Genomic DNA, 16,980 nt, shown 5'->3' with positions numbered 1-16,980 from the left:
CCCACAGGAGTCTCAACCCAACAAGACATCATACAACGACACAAGATCAAAGACTCAACAATCCCCCTTTCTCTCACTAGATTCGCAAGGCAAAACAGATAACTTTTGTTAAGTTTTCATTTTTCGGCAAGAACTCTACTAAATATGCAAATCCAGAAACCAAATAAGAAACTAATGAAACCCCCAACAATATCCAAGTCCCCTTAATTCAAACATCAAATTTAATCAGAAACCAACATGGGGAAATCTTCATCCCACTACTTAGGAATAGAAACAGCAAGAGCAAATGACAACAACGAACAAGAAACTCAAGATGATGGCCCGACAATGCATGAAGATGAAAGAAACTAAGGCACCAATCTAAGGGAATACCTGATGTAGCTGTTTGGATCAAAACCAGGACAAGAAAAGACGTGAAAAAGAGACTGCTGGAATCACTTCGTCGCGGCTTCGAACCCGTATCAGTGAAGTCGAGCTGCAGATTTGGAGACCAAGTTCGAGGGCTGTATTGAAGTTTTTTGTGGAAATTTCCTGGAGTAAACTTGCTCTACTGATTCCTTAATGTATGCAGAAATTAAGATCCAATCGAACCAAGCTGACAAGAAAGCAAAAATTGGGTCCCAATGTGACCCGAAACCCAGCCTATTCTGATGAAGCTTTTGTTAGGACTGGTCCAGGAATAAACAAACTAAAGTTAGAATAAAATAGGTGGTATAACCGACCATATAATGATTAGGCAGTAGACACCAGCCATATAATAATTAGATGGTAAAACCGACTATATAAAAGGGTTGTGGCAACCCAATAAAGACAAATAACAAAGCAAAATAAAAGATACCAAAATTTACGTGGTTCGGTCAAATTGATCTACGTCTACGGACGAGGGAGGAGCAAAATTTCTACTATAAAGAAGAAATACAAAAACCGTAGGAAAGCGGTTCCAAAATGGCACTTACAAAAGGTTTAGAAAATATTCCTAAACTCAAAATAAGAGAGGCTAAAATATTTGACTAAATGGGCTAGATGACCCAAGAAGCTAATAGCCCATATAATGCTCTCTTGAGTGGTGCACTTGATTCCTTCATAAACCCCTTCTTATAGGCTCTCCAACGAAGCCTTCTTGTTGTCTGCAGTGATGTGGGATGAAAGAATTATGCCACAGTCAAACATTGCGGCCGTTGGAAAAATCAACAAATCTCCACCTTGGCATAATTTCTAGTCCTACCATTGACAATAGTAAAATTGCTCCACCTTCTCCACATAAACCCCAATGGGCCAAATCACATACAACAAATATCAACCAAGTCCAAGCACTGCTTAAACTTGTAAACTGGAAGAGATTTCGTAAACATGTCAGCTGGATTGTTCTTGGTATTGATTTTCTGAATAAGAACTTTTCCTTCAGCAATGATATCCCGAATGAAGTGATACTTCATATCAATGTATTCGTCCTCTTATGATACGTCTGATCTTTAGTCAAGTGTATAGCACTTTGACTATCACAGTGAATAACCGTAGCATCCTGATGTAGATTAAACTCGCCAAATAATCCTTTCAACTACAAGGCTTCTTTGATTGCCTCGGTCACTGCCATGTATTCTGCCTCCGTAGTAGATAGAGCCACAACGGGTTGTAAAGTAGCTTTCCAACTGACTGCACAACCCCCAATGCAGCATGCGTAGCCTGAAAGTGATCTTCTTCTGTTAAGATCCCCGGCGTAATCTGAATCTACAAAACCAACCAGAGTGGTTTTATTTGTTCCAAACTCCAAACAAGCGTTTGAAGTCCTTTGCAAGTATCTGAGAACCCACTTCATAACCTGCCAATGTTCTTTACCTGGACAAGACATATGTCTACTAACAACACTGACTGCTTGTGAAATATCCAAACGACTACAAACCATTGCATACATAATACTGCCGACTGCACTGGAATAAGGAATCTGTGCCATATAATCTTCCTCTTCATCTGATTGTGATGATTGAGCAGCAGATTGCCGAAAATGGCTAGCAAGAGGAGTACTTACAGGTTTTACATCTTTCATACCAAAACGCTCCAAGACTTTCTTTAGGTAATTTTCTTGGATCAAGAACAACTTCCCTACTCCTCGATCTCGTTTGATATCCATGCCAAAAAAATTTTTAGCTGCTCCCAAATCTTTTATTTCAAATTCACTATTTAACTGCAGGTTTAGAGTGTGAATTTCTGACAAATTCTTGGCAGCAATGAGCATGTCATCAACATAAAGTAGCAAATAAATGAAAAAAATCATCATTTAACTTCCGGAAGTAAACACAACTATCATACATGCTCCTCAAATAACCATGACCCAACATAAAAGAAATCAAATCTCTTATACCACTGTCTTGGAAACTGTTTCAATCCATATAAGGATTTCTTCAACAGGCAAACATGGTCTTCCTTACCTTCAATCTCAAAACCCTAGGGTTGTTTCATATAAATTTGTTCTTCAAGTTCGCCATGCAAGAAAGCTGTCTTAACATCAAGCTGCTCTTTCTCCAAATCATACATGGCAACTAAAGCAAGCAAAACACGAATACAGCTATGTTTAACAACAGGTGAAAATTTTCATTAAAATCAACACCTTGTACCTGGCTATAACCCTTTGCAACTAATCGTGTTTTATACCTTGTATCTTCAACCCTTGGAATACCTTCTTTTTTCTTGAAACCCACTTGCAACCAACTATTTTCTTATTTGACGGCGACTTTACAAGAACCTAAGTTTCATTTTGATGAAGAGATTCAATTTCTTCATTCATCGCAATCAACCACTTTGCAGAATCATCACAAGAAACTGCTTCTAAATAGGTGGAAGACTCACCAACTGCATCAATTTCTGCTGCAACAGACAAAGCATATACAACTAAATTTGCATATCTTTGTGGTGGTCGAATGTCTCTCCTTGTTCTATTTCTGGCTATGGAATACTCCTCTTCTTCTAAACTATCTTCAACAGTAGATTCAGGTGCATCTATTGGCTCTTGCTGAATAGAAGATTTGCACTGTGAAGGATCGGAACTGCCAATATCAAGCTCCACCTGTTTCTGTGTACTATCAGTAGTACAATGACTAGAAGACTCTTTCTTGGAAGATAATATAGACAATTCATCAAAAGTAACATCTCTACTGATTACAAATTTTAGGGATTTGGAATCAGGACACCATAATCTGTATCTTTTCACCCCAAAAGCATACTCAAGAAAAATGTACTTTTTAGTCCTAGGCTCCAATTTTCCATTATTCACATGCATGTATGTTGGACACCCAAAAACTTTTAAATTGGAGTAATCAGCAGGAGTACCTGACCAAACTTCCTCAAGAGTTTTAAAATCAAGAGATGCAGAAGGAGAACGGTTGACAATATAACAGGCCATATTAATTGCCTCTGCCCAAAAGTCGTTTGTCAACCCTGCATTGGAGATCAGACATCTCGCTCTCTCCAAAAGCGTTCTGTTCATACGTTCGGTCACATCATTTTGTTGAGGCGTCATTCTGACAGTGCGATGCCGAGCAATTCCTTCATTCTTACAAAATTCATTAAATTCACTTTCACAAAATTTCATGTCATTATTTGTTCTCAACCGCTTTATATGTTTTTCTATTTATTTCTCAGTCAAAACTTTCCATTGTTTGAAAGTTAGGAAAACATTATCTTTATACTTAAGAAAATATATCCAAATTTTCTTTGAATAATCATCAATGAAAGTCAACATGTACCTGACACCACTTTTATAAAGAGCACAAGAAGGCCCCCAGAGATCTGAATGAATGTAGTCCAAAGTTCCTTTTGTCATGTGAACTATCGGCAACTGGAAGCTAACTCTCTTCTGCTTTCCAAAAATGCAATGTTCACAGAATCTCATCTTTCCAATACTTTGACTATCAAGAAGACCTCGTTTGCATAAAATAGATAAACCTTTTTCGCTCATGTGTCTCAATCTCATGTGCTATAATTTGGTGAAATCAGAATCGGACAAAATTGATGTAGAAACAGCAGCAACACCTGTAACAGTAGATCTCTGCAAAATATATAAAGTACTAGATCTGTGTGCCTTCATAACAATAAGAGCACCTCGAGTGATTTTGAGAACTCTACCTCTACCGGAATACCTGCACCCAATAAACTCAAACCGATTGTCTACCAAACTTTCCTCAAACTTGAAAACCAATCACTAAGTTGAGCAACTTCTCTTTGATGAAAGATGATCAACTAGATGTACAATGGAGGGAGCACTTCCTCCTTGCCCTAAGCCTCACTTAGTCAAGTTAAGAAGTTTTACAATCACTCAGATAACTCTCAACAAAGCTACACTAATGAAACTTTCAACCACAAGAGAAATGCTCACAAGAAATTCACACCACTTGGAGAACAAATCTAGCTTTGGAGACTATTTTCTAGCTAAAATATCTCTTGAGATCTTGTAAACAAAGTGAGCAAAAGTCTACCACTGGTTCAGAATCGTTTGTATTTAAAGAGGACCAAAAGTGGGCTTCAATAATGCTTCCAACGGATAGTAGGCAGATAAAGAGTCAACTAGCCGTTGGGACCGTCGGACGTCCGACAGATGAATCACCGTCCGATCCCATCGTCCGAAAATCAGCCAAGTTGTCGTTCGAACGTCCGATGGGATATTATCGTCCGACAGCATCTGCGTCCGAACGTCGTCAGAGAGTCATCAAAACTTTGCAGAATTTCTCGGACGTTCGATGCGATCGATGTGCGTCCGAAACGTGCGTCCGATCCTCCCCGGACGTCCGATGCTTCCTTACGAGCGTCCGACAGAGCTTCCTTCTTGATGTTCTTTATCCTTTCGGACGTCCAACAGATTCCTTTCGGACGTCGGACGTCCGACATGAGTGTCCTGTTTTTGCTTCTTCTTTTGGTTGATTTTCATTTCTTGACATATTCGTACCTGATTCTTTGATAGGCAAAAACACTTATATTTGAAGAGAGTTAGATAAACATTTCAAAGTACTTTGTGATCATCAAAACCAAGAATAATAGATCTCACTTTTTTTCTCCTTTTGCTTTTCTTTATTTTTCAATTTAAAGCAATTAGAGATAACATGACCTTTCTTTTTACAATAGTTGCACACCACATTTTTATGTTTGGATTTGGATCTACTTCTATTTTTTATGTTTCTCTTTTTAGATCTACCCCGAATAAACAAGCTATCGGCATGTCTCTCACTAATTTTTCCAGTAATATCCCTATCTATTTGCTCTTTAGATTTTAATGCAGATTTAATTTTCCAATACGAAATTGTTTCCTTTCCATAAATCATAGTATCATGGAAATGCTTAAAGGACTGGGATAGGGAACACAAAAGTAATAGGGCCAGATCCTCATCATCAATTTTTGAATCAATATTCTCCAAATCCATAATAATAGAATCAAATTTATCAAGATGGGAGAGTATAGATGTACCTTCAAACATCCGAAACATATACAAACTCTGCTTCAGATATAACCGATTCTCGACTGTCTTCTTCTTATACAAGACTTTCAATTTATCCCACATAGCCTTGGCCGAAGTCTCCGTTGTTACCTCACGTAATACCTCATCGGAGAGATTTAAGATAATGCTGGATCTGGCCTTCTTATCCATATTGGCGAAATCCGCATCCTTTACATCTTCTTATTTTTTCTCAATTTACTGAATTGCCAACTCAACTCCGTTTTGAACAAGAATGGCCTCCATCTTGAGCTGCCACATGCCGAAATTGATATTCCTATCGAATATTTCAACAACCGTCTTTGTTATCGTCATTGTTGCTACAAAATCTGTAACCTAAATTTTGTCTCAAAAACTGGTCAAACAAATATGCAAGTCTCGTAAGTGGGCCCTACAGGGTGATGGCCCCACGAGATAAGCGGGCTCCACGGGATGAACGGACCCCACAAGGTAAGCGGGCCCCACGGATAAACGGACCCCACAGGATGAGTGGCCCCACAGCATAGACGGGCCCCACCAGATGAACCTGTCTTGCAAAATATATTAACCAACTCTGATACCAGTTTGTTAGGACAAGCCCAGAAATAAACAAACTAAACTTAGAATAAAATAAACAGTATAACCGACCATATAATGATTAGGCGGTAGATATCAGCCATATAATAATTAGGCGATAAAACCGACCATATAAAAAGGTTGTGGCAACCCCACAAAGACAAATAACAAAGCAAAATAAAAGACACCAAAATTTACGTAGTTCGGTCAAATTGAACTACGTCCACGGACGAGAGAAGAGCAATATTTCTACTATGAAGATAAAATACCAAAGTTATAGAAAAGTGGTTCCTAGTGGTGCACTTGATTCCTTCATAAACCCCTTCTATTTATAGGCTCTCCAACGAAGCCTTCCTGCTGTCTGCTGCAATGTGGGACGAATGAATTATGCCACAGTCAAACATTACGGCCGTTGGAAAATTCAACAGCTTTTGCAGCAAATTTTTTTGTTTCTGGTTTTTTCCTCAATTCCCCCTCGGCTCTCCCTTGCTTCTCTTTCGCCAAGCCCTCACTCGGTCTCTTGTTTGGATTTTCGTTTCTCTCCTTTTTCCTCACCAGAATCTTCTCCCCTTCTCTTGGTTTCCTCTTACTATCTCTCACTCTCCGAAACCTTTTCTTTTCCTCTAGCCGAGCTCTGGTTCTTCCTCTTAGGATGCACGGTACAACTAACCTCTTCGGCTCCAAATGCCACCTTATAAAACTGTACGGAGTCGTTCGTCTTTGGTGTCTCCATGAACAGCTACGGCTTCGCACCACCGCAACAATCACTCTGGCTCACATCCTCTGAGATGGCTCCGGCCCTTCCTTGTTTCTTTCTTGTTTCAGTCTTTTCCTCTCAGCTCCAACACCTCGCTCCCTATTTTTCTTTTTCCTTTCCTCCTCCGCTGGTTTTCTTTCTTTCTGTTTTCCCCAGCCACCGCCTCTTTACTCTCTAGCTTTTTCTCTCGTTTTCTCAGTTTTCTTCTTTCACTCTCGTCTTCCCCTTTTTTTCTGATCTCTCCTCACTCCATCCACCAACCTTTCCTATTTCATTCCCTTTCAGCCGTCATTTTTCTTTTTTTCCTCCTACCCTCGGTTCCCCTTTCTTTCACTTATATAGCAAATGGCAACCTCAAAAACCTGATCTCAATGGCTCTCCCTAAAGCTCAGTTCATTGATTCTATCTTAGCCATCGGATTGGTTTCATTTCTAGATTTTTCTTGGTTTTTAGATGAAAGCCAGGTGTAATAAGGTTAACATGATCCAATGGTGAAGGAAAAACAATGGAAAAAAAATGGTGGAAAAAGGAAATGGAACCGAGCTGCATTTGCTTCTGTATTGTAGCATCTTCCATGGATTTGATATGAAGTCGTAGGAAAGAAATGGTGCGCGTGGCTTCCCGCAACTTTTTTTTTGTGAACAATTTTTTTTTCCAACAAATTTTAATGCTAAAAAAATGTCTAAAAATAAAAATTATGAGACTAATAAGCAAAAATGGATAATAATTATTATTTAATCAATAAAAATAAAAATAAATAAATAAAACTGAATTAAAAATTTGGTGTCTACAGGTATATAAGCTAAAATTTTGCCAAAACTATACATTTTACAAGGAGGAATTAATGGTCACTTTAAACATGGCTTCGAGTTGTATATGTCTGGTTTTTAACTTGAAAGTTTTAATCGTTTTCCTTCCATAAAGGGCATGCAAATATCTTGCATGTGGTTTACTAAGCGGCATGAGTTCTATTTACATGATCTCCCTTTGGTATTAACAAGCGAAGGTTGTGCATTTTGAAACCCTATTTGATTGCATTTTGCTGTATGATATTTAATCACAGATTTTGAGAGTGGCCAGGGAGTTGGACCTGAGCTTGATTTTGATAAACAGTGAATCATTAACGAGTGTCTCTAATTGTATGGTCAGACTTGCTATTTGAATGCAATACTTTCTTATTGTGTTTGGGATGGTAATTAACTTGTTTGAGTGGGCAAGGGTATACTTTATCGTACTTGCCCTAATTTGACTAGGTACTGTACAATGTTTACGAGTGGATTGATGTATATATGTATGACTTGATCATTACCTGGGATCCTAAACCCCTATTGGTTAACTGATTGAATTGAGCTGGCAAGGGTTTGGTCGAGGAAATTGGCGAACCATAGGTACTGTTTACTGTTTCTCCACTGTTTATTATGTGATCCACTGGATGTGGTTCACTAGATTTGGTATATTCGAGTATTACAACCGCTGTTATCATTGGAGTTCGAGCCCGGTAAGAGCTTTGAATGATGGATAGAGATGGGAGTTAAGTGGTGATCTACTAGATTTGTTACTGTACTTCTAAGGTTGACAGAAGTGTCAACCGATCTGTGAGCAGCTGCTGTCGGATTAGCTCACGAGGGCAAACTGTATCCTTATACATGAAAGTGTTAGCCTAATTGACTGGCTACTTGAAGTGTTAATGCTTACTCTTATGAACCTTTACTTTCTTTTACTTTGAGATTTAAATTATACATGATTGCCAACTTGCTACTTAGTTTGCATGGTATCTTGGAATCTCACTGAGTTTTACCTTATTTCATTAGTTTGTTTTCCTTACAGGGGTTGCGAGCATAGGAATGTGATTGGGATAGGCCGGATTTATGTCTAGATCCTTTGGCTATTATAATTATAATAGCACTAGTGCTCATCTAGTGTTAGGATCTCAACTAGAGTTTGAATCTTTTGTTACATTTTGGGTATATATAGATATTCTGTGAGGACTCTAACTTTTATTCCTACTTTCACCTATTTTAAAATTATTTGCATTGGTGTTATTTTATTTTATTATTTTAGCATGAATTTTACTCAAATTATATTTTTATCGCTTACGCGTCAAAATTTTTCAAAAGTCACCCCAGCACAACTAATTGGAGATTTGGAGATTTAACTTCGGACTAGTAAGAATGAGTATTAGTGGTATAAGAGAAACTACCTTGGAAGATTAGTATTTGAGAGTAAAAAACAAGAAGAAAACTAGCTAGTGCATGGCATTATTTGGCTATTATTCCTCGTTGACTTTTAACCACCAAAAAGGCAAGCTTTCTCTTCAATTTTATATCACAACCAAAGCTTCATTTCTTCTTCCTTTTCTCTCTCTTGGCCGAATGCTTGGAGCTCCAAAGGAAGGGAAGAAAAACTCCTCCTTCAAACAACAAGTTTTGCTCCAAGAATCTCTCCAAAACCCTAAAACCTTTGGAAGTTGATCAAGTTAGAGGAAAGCTCCTACCTTGTGGTGATTTCTTGGTGGATTGGTGGTGCAAAGCTTGGCTCTAACTAGGGTTGAAGAACCTTGGGTGAGGTAGCTAGCTTCACTTCACTTGATCTTTAGTTTCATGCAAGATTTAGTAGTAGCTTTGAGTTGTTGAAGGGGTATTTGAAATCCTAAATAAAGCTAGGCTAGATGACTTGATAATATCCTTATTTTCTTGATTTACTCTTAGGTAGATATCTCGAGGAGGATTATTAGATAGTGGACTTGAGGATTTCTTGTTTGTTTGGCTATTATTTTTGTGATTTATAGCTTGATTTTGGCTATTATTTTTGTGATTTATAGCTTGATTTTGGCTTGAAAGTTTGAGAGAAAAACTTGAAGAGAAAGAAAGCCATACTGTCCGAAATTTTTGCTGGTTCATTTCCCTTATTTTAATTTCGAAATTTGTAGTTATTTTGATGCCAAAATGCTTGTTATATGTTGGTGTATATGTGTGTAAATTATCTCGAAAAAACATTTCATTTGGTTGAGTTAAAGTTAGGTTAACTTGAGGAAACAAACTTGGAAAATTTCTGATCAGTTTGGCCGACCAGTGTGCATTCAACTGCATATAATTTTTTGTATAGGAGTCGAAATCAAGTTCCATTTGTGGCATATGAAACTAGACTCCCAGGGCTTTCTAACGATATAAAATACACCTGTTTATTCATTTCCTATGAGCCGTAGTGAATAGGAAAATTGACTGATTTTCTCCTACTGTTTTACCCCTGAGACCTGCACAGCTGCAGATTGTAGCTCATTTTTGTTCCCCTTGTGAAATGAATTTGAAGACAGTTTCTTCTAGTGATTTCTAGCATTTTGAACCTAGTTTCCAACGCCATAAATCATGATAATTTTTTATTTGTGTAACCTTAGTTATGACTTGATTTACAAACTGTGTCAAGTGTTCCAAAGCTGGAAATTTGTGAACCAGGTTTCAAAAATCAGCTTTCATAAAACTGTTGTATCTTGGTGTAGAAAGATTCAAATTGAGTTTTACTTGTTTTGTTTGAAACTAGACTTGGATTTCTTTCAGTGATATAAATTTCAAGGGCAAGTTCGATTTCTATGAATTTTTCCAAATTTTCAAAGTTCACTAAAATTCAAGGCTGTTTTGCTCTGTTCTTGCTGAAACAGTGATTTTGAGCTAAGATTTGACTAAGTTCGGATGTGAATATGGAAAAGGTGTCTTCTAAAGAGTTTTAATTCATCGAGTCTATTTTCCAACGGTATAAGATTTGTAAATTTTGGATTTTTGAAACTCGAATTATGATTTTTCAAAGAAGATTGCCAAAACTGAATTTTTCCTTGTAAAGTGACAAAACTCCAAAGTGACTTGGAAACATTTTCTAGGTTTCAAGCCTCACTTTATTGATTATTTGCACCTTATTTCATACTTTGGAAAATAGATTTCAACCCCTAGTCTAATGCCCTTGGTTTCCATGAAATCAAACCATAAAATAGAGCGTTTTAGCTAGAATAATTCTTGAAGGATTTCACTAGTTTTATATTCAAAACTTGGAACTTTTATCTTCCATATTTACTATGAAAATAAGCAGCATTTTGATAGATTTTGACTCCATTAGATTAGAAAACATGAACGCTCCTTTATATTCTAAAACTTGGGCATAGGATTAGAAGTTTTGAGATATAAAAACTGTGAGAACCCAGAAAAAAAAATTTATTTATTTATTATTTTATTCCTGTGCACCGTTTTCTTGTATTTTCTTTATTATATTACTTTTATCAACATTTTATCAGTAAATATAGTTTTCAAATCATTTTTCTAGTATAAGGTAGTTCGTGAGAAATTTGGAATGTATATTGGACGTGGGACCCACTAGTGCATTTAGTGAGAGAAATTCGGCCAATTCGGTTAAATTTTGCATAAAGGGATTTTATTACTAGGTGTTAGGAGATGATTAGAGGTTACCTAGATGGATTAACCATGGAGGGACAAGAGGATAACTCTAAGTGAAAATAAGGTGCCAAGTGTCCAATTTTGGTTGGCCAAACCATACCTAACTTTGCCTAACTTTCTTTGTCTTCACTTAAAAGTCAAAATTGGACCAAATTATCTTCATTTTCCTCTCCTCCATAGCCGAACCTCTCTTGCAAGCAAAGAGAAAAATTCCTCAACCTTCCATCTTCTAATCTTGCTTCAATCTTGAAAATCAACCGATTACTTCTTGAATTAGTCCATAAAATCATCTTGCTAGGAGTGTTTGAAGACTTTGGTAGTGTTGTTTTGGAAGAAAACTCTCTAAGCTTCAACCTTTCTTGAAGAACTAAGGTATCTTGCTTGGAACTCATCTATTGTTTCTAATTTTGGCCAATTGGTGCCTTATAGTAGCTATTTATGCGATTTTACGGAAGATTTGGTGGATTGGAGTGAAGTTTTCTAATTTTCTGATTTTTCTTGAAATTTTTCTGTTTTCCTATGATGGATATGATTGAGCTTGTATTGATGGTTCTAAATGGTGTTAAATAGCTCTCTTGTACGTTAATTGTGGTTAATTGCGGAAAATTTCCGCTTGTGGCGAAAATTTCAGATTTAGGGTTTCAAATTGGGGGTTTTCTATGGATGATTGTTGAGCTTCTAATTGGCTATAATTGAGGGCTATTGTGACCCTAATGAAGTATATTGAATGGCCTATGAATTGTTTGGGTACTTGTGGTTGTTTTGGATACAATTTAATGGTTGTCTTGTAGGTTGGAAAGCTGAAATTTTAGGGGAAATGCTGTCCAAATGACTAGAGTGTTGGATTCTTGTGAGTTGGGTTGAGATTGGATCGAATTGATCGGTTTTAGGGATTGCTTCTACTTTTAACCCTAAATGTTATGTATTTTCCATTTCCAAGCTATATTTGGGTTTTGCCTTAATAGTTCCTAGTATAAGGTATTCGACTCGGGTTTGAGTCTTAATTGTACTTTCTTGATTATTACAGGGCGTGTCGGTGATCCGAGGCTCACGTCGGGCGAAAACTTGTGAAATTTCTTTGTTTGACTTGGTGAGTGTACTACTCACATATTTGTTATTCCGTGGCTTTCCTGTACTTGAATTCTGTGATTTGGACTCGTTGTGATGATTGTTTGAACTAGGTGAGGCGGGGGTGTACTTTACCACTCTCGTACTCTCTGGCCTCCTTGACTGATTATTATATTAGATCTACTTGTTTGTTTGTTATATCACTTGAATACTCTTGACTGGACTTGATTTGGTGTCGGTTGGATACCAACCTTTACTGTAACTCTGAACCTTTACTGTTTACTCTGAACTCTACCCCATTGGAAGTCAATGGACTCGAGCCAGTAAGGACTTGGTCGGGGACATTTGATAAACCATGGGGACTGTATTTGGGAATCTTTGGGTATGAGACCCTTGATTCTGGTATACTCGAGTAATACCAATTCTGTACTGTTTGGTGTTCGGGCCCAGTAAGGGGAAAGTGAGGTGGACGGATAATTGGAGTAAAGAGGAGTCTACGGTCATGATTACCTAGTATACATTGACGGAGGGTCAATGAGATGAGATCAAGTATGGAAAAATAGGATAAGGGCTCTTGAGAGCCATCCGTATCCTTTTACTCCGTATGCTTTGGTGTTATTGCTTTTGCTTACTTGATGTACATATTTGGATTGAATATTCTTGTATTTATGTGCTCTTGGTGTATTTACGTGATAGTACCTCATTGGGCGAAAGCTCACTCCGTTAATTTTGTTTTCCTTACAGGGAATTATCTTTTGGACTTTTGACTGTAAAGAGTGAGTTGAGTAGAGCTAGTTGAGAGATTTTGTATAGCTCCTCAATAGTTGGAACCTTTGTTTGTACTTGGATCTAAATGCTTTCTTTTGGCTTGTAACCATACAAATGTGGTTTGTAACAGAGTGTATTCCTATCCAATGGATTGTACTTGGCCTGTATATACTCTTTTCAGTGATTGTTGGAAATTTCTTGTAATCAATGGGCTCTCGGCGGATTGTGACGTGGCAGTCACTATCGCTTTACGTTTTGACTTTTATTTTTTTCTGTTTCTCATTTATTGGGTTGATTAAGCGCGCTAATATTTTTCCCGAACGACTTGAGTTAGTGTTTGACCGTTTTAGTAGTCCTGGCGAGAGTTGGGCAGGCAGACCGCTAACTCCTTTGGTACGCCTTAGGGGAAGGTGGGGCTGTCACAAAAACCATCTTTCCTTTCCTCGATTTTCGTGCCAAAAATTAAGTAGGATACTTTCTTCTTGGAATCAAGATTTCTTGCCACAACTTGAATCGAAAATGACTTTTGAGTTCTCCTTGAGTGTTATTTCAATGCTTAAGCGAAAAAGTCTCTTTTAACTCGACTTGAACTTGTGGCATTGAGTGTGAATAGCAAGAGGATATTTTTTTTATTAGCATTGGTCGAATATCTAGGTAATCGTGATTGTGCATGTCTCGGGTGATCACGTGGACACCGAGGAGCTCGTTACCTCTTGCTTTTGCTCTCATTTATGCTATTGACTTTTGGTGAGTGTCAAGTGCATGTTTCATGTACTATGATTGAAATGATATTTGTACCAATGTTATGTGAAATTATTATGATTCGTGAACTTGCCGAGGCGAGGGTGTACTTTATCGCCCTTGTCCTCTCCCTCTTGAATACTTGTTACTTGAAATATAAATTTGCGTGACTTGAACTTGTACTTGAATATGGTTGTAATCATGAGTATTGAGTGGCAACATGTATCACACCCTATTCGGGTGGGAGGTGCCTCTCATTCCAACTCAGTACCATGGCCGATTTTAACTCGATTAGAGCATTGTCTCATCGAATTCAAATCTTCTCGGTGTAGAGGGAAAAGTCTCTCTCTTGGGATTAGAGCTTTCTCCCCTCAGTGGTGGGAACATCAGCAAAACTCAAACTTTTTCAAAAAGCTCAATTTCCCGCAACTTTCTAGACGAATCTCCAACCCAATTTCAGAACCAAAAATGCCTGAATCAAATGCAACATTAATGCAGCTCATTCAATGAATGCTAGGTCATAAAGGAAGTTCGACCAAAGGAAGCGTAAAGTATCATAAATGCCACTTCCCATGACTATGATGCAGAAGATGGGATTCTGTTTACAATGGATCAATTGGATTACTAGTTGTACGCAGTCTGTCACTTACTCCTTCAACTGTAATGGGGAAACCAAAGGCTTTGTCACACCAGGGAGAGGAATAAGGCAGGGAGATCCTTTGTCTCCTTACCTTTTTCTTAATTTGTTCAAAAGGCTTCTCAAGCCTGTTGAGAAAAGCAGAAGGAAGGAATGAGATAAAGGGGCTGAGAATCAGTAGGCAAGGGCCCATCATCACACACCTCTTCTTTGCAGATGACTCACTCATTTTCTGTAAAGCTAGCATTCAACAGGCCAAGGAAATTATGAAGCTCATCAAAACGTATGAAGAGGCATCAGGTCAGCTGATCAATTTAGATAAATCAGCTTTTTTTTTAGCAAAAACATGACTCTGGTGCAAAGGAAGGAAGTATGCAGTGCTTTGGGTGGATTTGTAGAAATGACTCAAGGGAAATATTTAGGCCTCCCAATGGTGATAACATGAACAAAGGATCAGGTCTTTGGATTCATCAGAGACAACATTAAAAGGAAGCTTCAGGACTGAAAAATAAGTTGCTAAGTATTGCAGGCAAGGAGGTAATGCTTAAGGCAGTCTCTATGGCAATGCCTACATATGTCATGTCCTGCTTAAACTACCAAGGAAGTTGTACAAAGACATTACTGCATCTATGGTTAACTACTGGTGGGGAGAGACAGATGTGAAAAACAAGATGCATTGGCTGTCTTGGAAGAAAATGACACTAAAAAGATCTGGAAGGTGGATTAGGATTTAAGGATATAGAAGCTTTCAGCAAGGCTTTGCTGGGGAAGCAGATTTGGAGGGTGTTAACCAAGCCAAATCTACTTATCAGTAAAGTACTAAGACCTAAGTGTTTCCCTAAGGACTCCATACTCAAGTGCAAGCCTCAAAAAAATGCCTCCTGGATTTGGCAAAGTCTACTAGGAGCCAGAAGCTTAGTTGAAAAGGGTTTGATCAGGAAGATTGGCAATGAGAGAAGCACAAACATTTGGGAACATAAATGGATTCCAGGATCATCTTCTGGTAAGCCTTCTACCCCAAGACCCGTTAACAGCTCACTGAAGATGGTGCACGAGCTTATCATTCAGAAAAGATGGGACAGAAACACCATTTTTAGAGCTTTTAACCAAAGTGATGCAGAGAGGATTTTGAGCATCCCTATTAGTCTAGCAGGTAGATAGGATTGCTATTTTTGGCAACACAATGCAGGAGGCTGTTATTCTATAAGTTCTGGATACAAACTTCTGATGGAAGAAAATGATAGCATTGAGAAGGCAAAATCAGGAGAAGCTAGTCCAAGCATAATGGAAGGAAGTCAACAGCTGAAGCAGATGTGGAATATTCTTTGGAAGCTCAACATAAAACACAAGATTAAGCTGTTTATTTGGAAGTACATCCAAGGGGCATTGCCAGTTAGAGAAGCAGTCTTCAGAAGGACAGGATTGGGAGATCCAATACGTAGAGCCTGTGGGGAGAACTAGGAAATAGTGGAACATCTACTCTTAAGTTGCCCGCATACCTTGGACATATGGAAAATGGCCCCTATACAATGGGATGGAGCTAGACTTCAAATGATGGCAGAGCAAAATATTAGAGGCAAAGACTAGACCAGAAGGGGCACAGCCCATTGGTTTTACTGCAAACATTCTGTGGCATATGTGGAAAGAAAGAAATAAGAAGGAATTTGAAAACCAAAGCAGATGTTCACCAGTGAAGATTTTGAACAAGGCTCAGAAGGAGTGGCTGGAACAAGAGGAGCTAGGAAAACTAAAGACAGAATGAACACAGGAGAAACAACTACCAACCAATCAATACATCAGCAGGAGCATGAAAATGAGGGGATCATAATACTGGAAGTGAATACAACAAGCTAGCAAAGGCAGTGTTCACTTGGAGTTGGAGCTATAGCTAGGACATACCAGCACACAAGGGTTGTCGAATGGGCACTAAAGGAGAGAACACTTGGAAATAAGATCCTTGATGATGCGGCAGTAGTCAAACTGGTCTTAAGTAAAGCTATGGAACAACATTGGGACAGAATTAAAACCCTTTCCCACAACAAGGAATTACTGAGACAGTTAAGGCATCAGAGCTCCTCAGAAAGCCATTTAGCTACACTGATTGATGATATTACTGAATTGCAGAAGATGTTTCGCATGTGCTCTTTTGAGCTGGTCAGTGAAGAAAATATGACAAATAGTAAAAGATTAAGTTCTTATGCCTCAAGCATTCTTATGGATGAGGAATGGTATTTTCCTCAGTGCAATTGAGCACTAGTTGTAAAGCTTTTCGAGCCTTTGCTCGCACATGTAAATTCTTTTTATTGAATGGAAAAATCTTATCGTTTCGTTAAAAAAAAAGAGTATTGTCTCATCGCCCACTTATACTTGTAGGGACACCCAAAACCCAATGGCTAGCCATTCAAATCAAGCTAGCAAGGGCTTGGTTGAGGAGCTTGGTGAACCTTGGGTTCATATACTTGACTTGCTTGGATATACTCAAATAATATCAAAAACTTGTTTGACGTTTGGGTCCGGTAGGGGGTATAACGGTGG

This window comes from Coffea arabica, chromosome 4c, assembly GCF_036785885.1.
Source record: "Coffea arabica cultivar ET-39 chromosome 4c, Coffea Arabica ET-39 HiFi, whole genome shotgun sequence".
NCBI lineage: Eukaryota > Viridiplantae > Streptophyta > Magnoliopsida > Gentianales > Rubiaceae > Coffea > Coffea arabica.
Note: the sequence above shows the minus strand (reverse complement) of the source record.